This window comes from Macaca nemestrina, chromosome 1 (assembly GCF_043159975.1).
Source record: "Macaca nemestrina isolate mMacNem1 chromosome 1, mMacNem.hap1, whole genome shotgun sequence".
Classification (NCBI taxonomy): Eukaryota; Metazoa; Chordata; class Mammalia; order Primates; family Cercopithecidae; genus Macaca; species Macaca nemestrina.
This window is the reverse complement of record NC_092125.1, coordinates 53,420,406-53,430,093: the sequence shown is the minus strand read 5'-3', so window position 1 is coordinate 53,430,093 and position 9,688 is coordinate 53,420,406. Positions and strand designations below refer to the sequence as shown.

The 9,688-nt window shown below is 31.6% G+C and overlaps 1 pseudogene; it reads left to right on the top strand.

Annotated features, from left to right (window-relative positions):
* Window positions 1-2,514: 2,514 nt before the first annotated feature.
* On the top strand, window positions 2,515-3,280 carry LOC105484646 (translationally-controlled tumor protein-like; annotated as a pseudogene).
* The last annotated feature ends 6,408 nt before the right edge of the window (window positions 3,281-9,688 follow it).

Below are 9,688 nucleotides of genomic sequence, written 5' to 3'. Positions count from 1 at the left end.
TGCAATATAGAAGTCCATAGCAGTGGTATCTATTGTTTAGGAGGTCACCTTTACGTTATCCTCTGAAAGAACTCATACTTTTTCATTATTATTACTTGTTGTAATTAATTTATCCCTTTGTTTACATAGAGAATATCTTAAATGAATTTTGTATTTATCATTCAGAAAGTCAAACATTTTCTTATTTGGACTTGATATTTTTTATAGCATAGTTTAGCTTCCACAACACAGAAAACTATGGTGTGGAAACCAAGCTATACCTAAGAGGAACTTCATAACATATTGTTTCTCAAGACAGAAATAATCATTTTTTGCTATTGTTACTTGCTGGTCTTTTAGGCTTTTATTGACTAAGTTAATCTATCTGCTTTGGGTTTGGGTACTCACTATTTCTACCCCTGTTGCTTCTGGAACAACAGGGACAATATTTTCTCCTGTTTTGTCAAAAGAGATGGATTTTTGCCTCATTTTTTGCCGTGGATCACTTGCTAAGATTGACTTGACCAAAAGTATCTTTCTTTTTCAATTGCCTTTCTCTGCCCTGAATGCAGTATACAATAATTGTCTAATCAGCCAATTGTTTGCATTTTACAACAACTTTCTAAATATCTGTATCACTAGTTTCTCAAAATCTTAACTAAAAATAAGAAAATGTTTTTAGCTATCACATTTTATTTGAATGTAAAGGTAATATTCACAATAAGCAATGCGTTGCTATTTTATGTTTTGTATAATTGTAAATATCAACATATTTATTAATTTGTATATATCTCCATACATTAATGAGATAACATTCATACCTTAAAAATTGTTTTCAAAAATTTATATTACAGTAAACTGCTTATGGTCATATTTGATTGAATAAGAAATTTCGAGACCTAATAAGTTCATGTTTATAACACATTTGAGAGATACTTAATATATGCCTTTATTTTATCAATAATGGTTAAGTCCTTATATATTTCTACTACAAAATACACATGTAATCAAAATAGCTAGAATATCAAATGAAATGAACTGTAATTCAACAAAAAGACATGCAAATAATTCAAATCATTAGGACAACTATCATTTTGAGGTGATTTTTTTATACTCTGTGAGAATCATAGTGGAATTGTGCAGTTTACACATTTAATATGCTATTTTTCTATAATTGCTATGTATTCAACCGATGGGCAATGACTTATGTGCATAAAGTAGACTAGAATTACATTGAGAATTTTATTTTCTTATTTTTGTAATCCCATGAGAAGACCTGCAAATTTCTTGCTCCTAAATTTTCTTCATGGATGTCTTAGATAAGATTTAACTTTTGTGAGGCCTGAAGTTAGGACATTCAACAAGATGGCAAAAATTTAAAATAAGTCTAGCCAGAAGAACTGATTGAAAGATATATTAGAAGGATGAAAAGAAAAATAAGTTAAAAGTACCATTTAATCAATTTTTAAACAAACAATATTTTTCCTGTCAAGCCTATATGAATAACTTTTTAAAAAAAAACGTGAAAATGACAAACACTACTTAAAACAGCCAACATTACCTAATTTTCCAATAAAACTATTAGAGAGATAATGGCCACTGCAGATTGCCTTTTAGAAATTTCACCAACTGAAATCAGGGTATTTTGTGAGGGTGCACTGAGTCCTTGGCTGAAGGTGAGGTTTTTAAAGTTCATGCTGGCATGTTAGATAGGGTTCTTAGTGGTAGATAAGATAAAGTATAAATGAAGCCAAAATATGTAGTTGCTTAAATTTCAGTAGATATAGGGTGTTGAATCCCAACAGATAATTTGGTTGCTGGTGATAAAATGGGATATAATAATATGTTTGTACTTTGGAATATTTTTATTTGAATGCAAAGATAGTCATCTATAAAGATATTTCTGATTAAATAAGTAAAGTTTATTTTAATAACCATAATACTGAATGATTTAATTTATTATCATTAAACCACATAAGTAAAATCAATATATGTTATATATATTTTATATATGTTTTATATATATATATCTACCTGTAGATGCATAAATAAGAGATTAGCTATGCCTAGATCAAACCATACATTTGTGAGTAAAATAAATATTTATTATGGTATGTCACTGAGATTTTGTGATTGTTCACCACAAAATATTATTTAGGCAATAAAATATACTAGGTTAAAAGCAGGGGCATGTGGAATGCTAAATGCCATTATCATGATTTAACACATATGTAAAATTAAATACTGAATTAATTCAAATCTGATTGGACCACAAGGAATAGCTTCAAAACAGAAACAAATGTTCAACAGTCTAAATTATAGTCAGAAATGAGTTTGATATATGGATTAGAATATGCATTTAGATAACACCAACTATGAATATTTGAATATAGCTTAGGGTAAGTGTATGGTATTTAAGTAAAGACACATGAGCACTGTATTGTAATTTATGTAGGGGAAAACAAATCAGGATCGCTCTTCCGCCCGCTCTCCCCTGCCCCCGAGCGCCGCTCCGGCTGCACCGCGCTCGCTCCGAGTTTAGGGCTTCTGCTAAGCTAGCGCCGTCGTCTCCCTTCAGTCGCCGTCATGATTATCTACCGGGACCTCATCAGCCACGATGAGATGTTCTCCGACATCTACAAGATCTGGGAGATCGCGGACGGGCTGTGCCTGGAGGTGGAGGGGAAGATGGTCAGTAGGACAGAAGGTAACATTGATGACTCGCTCATTGGTGGAAATGCCTCCGCTGAAGGCCCAGAGGGCGAAGGTACCCAAAGCACAGTAATCACTGGTGTCGATATTGTCATGAACCATCACCTGCAGGAAACAAGTTTCACAAAAGAAGCCTACAAGAAGTACATCAAAGATTACATGAAATCAATCAAAGTCAAACTTGAAGAACAGAGACCAGAAAGAGTAAAACCTTTTATGACAGGGGCTGCAGAACAAATCAAGCACATCCTTGCTAATTTCAAAAACTACCAGTTTTTTTATCGGTGAAAACATGAATCCAGATGGTATGGTTGCTCTATTGGACTACCGTGAGGATGGTGTGACCCCATATATGATTTTCTTTAAGGATGGTTTAGAAATGGAAAAATGTTAACAAATTTGGCAATTACTTTGGATCTATCACCTGTCATCATAACTGGCTTCTGCTTGTCATCTACACAACACCAGGACTTAAAAGACAAATGGGACTGATGTCATCTTGAGCTCTTCATTTATTTTGACCATGATTTATTTGGAGTGGAGGCATTGTTTTTAAGAAAAACATGTCATGTAGGTTGTCTAAAAATAAAATGCATTTAAACTCAAAAAAAAAAAAAAAAACAAGAAAGAAAACTATGGATCTTGGCAATTCACTGGATCTGAGTGATGCCTACCAAATATGGGAGAAATAAAATTATTTCAAAACCTATGGGACTTAGAAAGTGATATCAATAAAAATAAGCATAAGAAAACTGATGGAGTTAAAGAAAATGTCCATTTATAGCATTTTGAATATGACATATATATTCATCAAATTGCCTTAACTTATAGAAGTTTACCTTTAAGAGAATCATATATTCTCTTAGATATGAATTTTTTGGAGAATATGGAGTTAATAGAAAGTAAGCAATATGCAGTGTTAAATAAGGATAGGCTATGTTTCCTAAATGCAAAAAGTTATTCAAAAAGTTTGTACTTATTTATTATATACCAAATGAATTATTTTCTATAACAGTGAAAATAAAATAAATGAAAGGTAGGTCCATTAGTTACAATTTGATAGCATGGATAAGATTTAAATTAGCCATTTAAAAACTTAAAGAAGTATATAATTACCAAAAGCTTGGTAATTAAAAAATATAATCTAAGGTCAACTATAGGGAGATTATATAGGCCAATATTATAAATTTGGGGGACAAATTAAAGTGAAATTCAAATAATATCTTGATGGTTGTATTTAATTAGGTAAAGAGCCACAAACAGACACTAAAGATAAAGCAACCAGAAAGATTTACATTCAACAATGTCCTGATTCTGGAGTAACTTGATAGAATTGAAAAGCAGATTTAGAGATTGGTTAAAAAGAGTGGATTAGGTTTAGGAGAGATTGAAGTTGATGAGCTAAATAGTTTGACCTTTACTTTCTTTGTAACAGAGAGACGTTGACACTTCGTAAACAAGTATACGACAAGATGCAATGGATGTATTAGAATGACTTGTTGGGGGAGAGGCCATAGAAGAAAATTTAAACAGTTGCTTTAAACACCCATATGATTGTCCAAGAGTTTGTGAACATGTCTGCTCTGGCAACTGCCACTGGTTCCTCAGCATGCTTTCCAGGAGCCTGAGCATCCATCCACCACCCTTTCCACCTGCCCTTTCCACCACCACAGACACCCACACACATCATCTGGGGGCCTGAGGATAGGACATAATCAAAGCCAAAGCGTCCTAACTAAGCAGCACTATAAATACCTAGAAAAATGTATTTTTCTGAAAACCCATCTATGAAAGTGGAGAAAGTGACTGTTACACCAGATGCACAAATATCAATGTAAGGACATAAAAACCATGAAAAAACAAAGAAACATGACACCTCCAAATGAACACAATAATTCACCAGTAACAGACCTCAAAGAAAAGAAAATATCTGTAATGCCCGAAAAAGGATTCAAAATAATGATGTTAAAGAAACTCAGTGAGATACAAGATAACACAGAGAAACAACACAGGTAAAATATCAGAAAAAGGATTCATGATCTGAGTGAGAAATTTAACAAAGAGAATATATGTCATTAAAAAAAAACAAGCAGAAATTCTGGAACTGTAGATTTCAATAAAGAGAAAAAAACAAATTTAGAGTTTCAACAATGGATTACATCAAGAAGAAGAAAGAATTTCTAAACTTAAAAACAAGCCTTTTAAAATAATGTAGTCAGTAAATAAAAAGAGCGAATAAAGCCTACATGACATATGACCACTATAAAGCAACCAAATATTTAAATTTAGGAGTTCCAGAAGATGAGATGAGCAAGGTCATAGAAAATATATTTAATGAAATAATAGCTGGCAAATTTCCAAGTCTTCAGAGCAATATGGGCATCCAGACACAGGAAGTCTAAAGATTTCCAAATAGATGCAATCTAAAGAGGTCTTCTTTAAGGCAAATTATGCTCAAACTGTCAAAAGTAAACAGAGAATTCTCTAAAAAAGGAAGTAAAAACTTCAAGTCACATAAGGAAATCCCAATTGGTCTAACAGCTGATATCTCAGCAGAAATCTTACAGGCCAGGAGGGAATTAGATGATACATTAAAAGTCTTAAAAGAAAAAAAAAAAGTGAACCAAAACACTACGTTCAGCAAAGGTTTTCTTTGAAAATGAAGGAGAAATAAAGTCTTTTCCAGACCAAAAACAAAACAAAACAAAACCAGGATATTCATCACCACTAAGCTGATCATATTTAAAAAATGCTTGTCAGTTCTACATCTGGAAGTAAAGGGACAGTATCTACTCTCATGAAAACACAGCAAAGTATAAAACCCATAGACACAACCGATACACAAATGAGAAAGAGAAGGGATTCAAACATTACCATTATCTTAAACCACCCAGCCTCATGATACATACATAATAAGAGAGAAAGTAAAGAACAAAGGATGTACAAAGCAACCAGAAAACAATTAGCAAAATGATAGAAATTATTCCTTACCTATCAATAATAATCTTGAATGTAAATCAATTAAATTCCCCACTTAAAATATGTAGACTGCCCGAATAGATAAAAAATATAACCCATCTGTATGCTGCCTACAGGAAACTCCCTTTACCAGTAAAGACACATAGACTGAAACTGAAGGAGTGGAAAAGGAAACCAAAAGTTAGCAGGAATAGCTATACCTATATCAAATAAAAGAGGCCTTAAGTCACAAACAGTAAAAAGAGACTAAGAAGGTCATTATATAATAATAAAGTGGTCAATTCAACCAGAGGATATAACAATTCTAAATATAAGTGTACCCAAGACCAGAGTACCAAACTATATAAAGCAAATATTACTATATCTAAAGGAAGAGCTAGAGTCCAAAAGAATAGTAATTGGGGTCAACAGTCCACTCTCAGCATAGGACCTAGCGATCCCACTTATTATGTATGTATACATAGGAAGGACATTAAATCAGTATGTCGAAAATATCTGCACTCCTACGTTTACTGCAGCATTATTCAAAGTAGCAAAAACTTGGAATCAACCTACATGTCCATTAAAAGATGAATAGATTTTTAAAATGAAGTATATATACTACTATATACTTAGGGTGCTATTCTGTATTTCTCCTATTCAGCAATAAAAAAAGAATGAAATTTTGTCATTTGCAGCAACATAGATAGAACTGGAGGTCATTCTGTTAAGTGAATTAAGTTAGAAAGACAAATATTGCATGGTCTCACTCAGATGTGAGAACTAAAAAAGTTAATCGCATTGTGGTATAGAGTACAATGATAGTTACCAGTGTTACTTCAACAAGCAACACACACTATTTTTGTAAATTTACCCTTTTAAATCTCTAAAAAATGATACTACAAAAGACTTATTTTCTTACTAATGTCTTTAAGTCGCTCAACCTTGTTTAATTTTTAAAGTAGTTCATGACCTAATCTTGCATTTATGAAATGCACTGATATCTCTGTAATAAATAAAATATTTTCAAAAGCATCTGGTACAATGATCAATATTTAATATTGACCAATCTATTAAATTTTACAATAATTTCAACATTTAATTTGACTTTTCAGATTCATACAGAATATGCCTGATCTATTTTACTTATAGTAACCATTCACTGTCCTCTGTCAGGCCAAACATTGTTCATTCTTTCAGTTGTGCCTGTGTCACACTTCAGTAGTAGACTGAAACGTGAAATTTATTTACTCACGACAAAACAAGAAAGGACAGTCAAAAGTGAGAGAGTGAGCTTATATTTTGGCTATAAGAGCCAAGGTTGTCGAAGAAAAGGTCGGATGAGCTTAAACAGCTCAATTAGCACTTTGGGAAGTTTTGAATGCAAAGCAGAGTTAATGCCAATTTGAAGAAAAATGAAATGTATCATGGGTTTCTCTGATATAAGTAAGAGCTCTAAATCTAAAGTGTCGTATTATTCATTTAATGAGTAGTCATCTCTTAAATTTATTATCTACCTTAAACTCAGTGAATTATTTAGTTGATAAGAACTCAACAGTAAACCATAGTAATCTGCTCTCATCTCCATTACACCCTTTTTCATTGTTTGTAAATACCTTATGGACTGTCTTTAAATTCACTAGAAAATGAGCATTTTGGAATAGAGGACTATAATTTTGCTATTACAATCTAAACCTACCATAATGCCTCATGCAAACATGTTGAGTGGATTAACTTATACATAAAAAAAATTTTAAATATAGAGGACATTTCTATGTAATTGCCTTAAAATTGAAGATGTTTTCCCTCTCAGTAGAATTCTCTCTACTTTTTCAATAAAAGCTATTAACATAATCTACATTATTGCTTAATTAAATTATCTGCAGACATTTAAATTGTTTTATGTGTGTAATGTATGAGAACAAGAGCAAGCTCTTTATTTCTCTGAAGTAAGAGAAAAACTTTCAGTCTCTCTTATATTGGTTTAACAGTCTCAAGCAAGTGTATTACTTCTTTTTTCTGAACAATTTTAGTCTACTTACAGTGTTTTTTATTGATAATTTCTAGCCAAGCAGGTTATACATTTTTTTTTCCCACAGGAGTTAGCTAAAAGCAAAATCAATAATCTAGGTGAGTATTAACCATGTGTGTATCTTATCAATATATAAATGTTTTGCTTCATCATTGCTCATTGAAGATTTTCACAAGTTTATTGAATAGAAAACCTGGATCTGTAAAGAAATAGAAATTGTAAGGCAAGAAGAAAAATGAGATAGATTGCTTCAAAAGAGAGAAAGAAGAGTAATGGCAAGTTATTCAATAAGACTTTAGGAGGGAGGATACAGGAAAAGAAGAGATAGAAAAACCTATATAAAACACAAAAACATATTTTTAAAATAATTTTTAAATAAATCAGACCAAACTGCTTATATTGCATCATTTTAAATTATTAAAAATTGTGAAGTTCCTATGCGTATTCAAAAACTAAACAAGTCCTCTACACTGTAATGAAAGCGCAAACCACTTTGAAATCAAAATCTGCTTCATGTCTTCCTGTATAGTATAAGCTATCCCTAGAAGTTGCAAATTCCTTTCTTAAATAAATTATGTATTCTTTGCAGATGTATTATTAAGACATCTATTAAGGGAAGCAAACCATATAAAACATATAGCAAGCTGATTAATACATAGTAATTTGTTCAATAAGTAGTATTCATTACAATAAGAAGTACATTTTAACTACACTGCATAATTAACCATTACACAAAGGAAAATTCTGATCAATTACCATTTAGGAATTACATATTGTCTTTTCTTTTCAAAAGTTTCATACAAACAATGTAATCTGAAAATGGAGTTAACTACTAGATATTTTAGATATAAATAAAATGCTATTGCCACAATGAAGGTGTGAACATTTCCCTCTTCCTCAAAAGCTTCCTAGCGCTCCTTTAAATCTTTCCCTCTGCCTTTCCCTTAATCCCCTTCCTATCTAAAGTTGAACAATGATCTACCTACAATCATTATAAATTGTCTGCATTTTCTAGAATGAAATCATATAGTATGCACTCATTTTTGCATGCTTTTTGTTACCTCTATTTTTTGTTCCCAGATTTCCTGTTTTCTGCATTATAGTAGAATATAGTATTTTTTGTGACTCTTTTTTTGTATGTATTAACTATCAGTTTTTGCTTGTTATTTTAGTGATTGCAATAAGGTTTATAATTACATATTTAACATAAGTGTTTACCTTCAACTGATATCATATCTCTTCATGTATGATAAAAGCCTTGCCATAATGTATTAGGTTGGTGCACAAGTAATTGGGGTTTTTGCCATTGAAAATAGTGGCAAAACCCCAACTAGTTTTGCATCAATCTGCTTCCTCCCAGGGCTTTCTTCCTGGCCTTCCTGCTACTGTGGAAAAACATTTCACTTCTACTTTTACTATAATCATCATGTTTCATTGTTATATTGTTTTCATTTAAACTATGATGTCAATTATTGAAAAATAAGATGTTTTAATCTTTAGTAAATTTATGTTTATTTCTTCTCATGTTTCTTAATTTTTATCTAGTTAGTGCTAAAGGCATATTTTGGTATTAATGATTAGATAATCCTTGTATAAAAGAGGAATATATTTAGGTTATATGAACCCAAATACGACATTTGTTGAGTTTAGATTAGTTTTGCCTACTAAAAAAAAAAAGATAAATAAAAACAAGAAGGAGCAAAGTAAGAGTGACTCACATACTTAAGAATATTGTTTTCCTGTTAGTGTTAGCTAGTGCATTATAATGCTAGGTAATGTATTATAATGTTAGTGTTCCGCATTACCTAGTTGGAGAAAATTTCTACTTTTAGTTCTTTATTTTTTTCAATTTATTTATTTATTTTATTATACTTTATGTTCCAGGTTACATGTGCACAATGTGCAGGTTTGTTACATATGTACACATCTGCCATGTTGGTGTGCTGCACCCATCAACTCATCATTTACATTAGGTATATCTCCTAATACTATCGCTGGTGCCTCCCC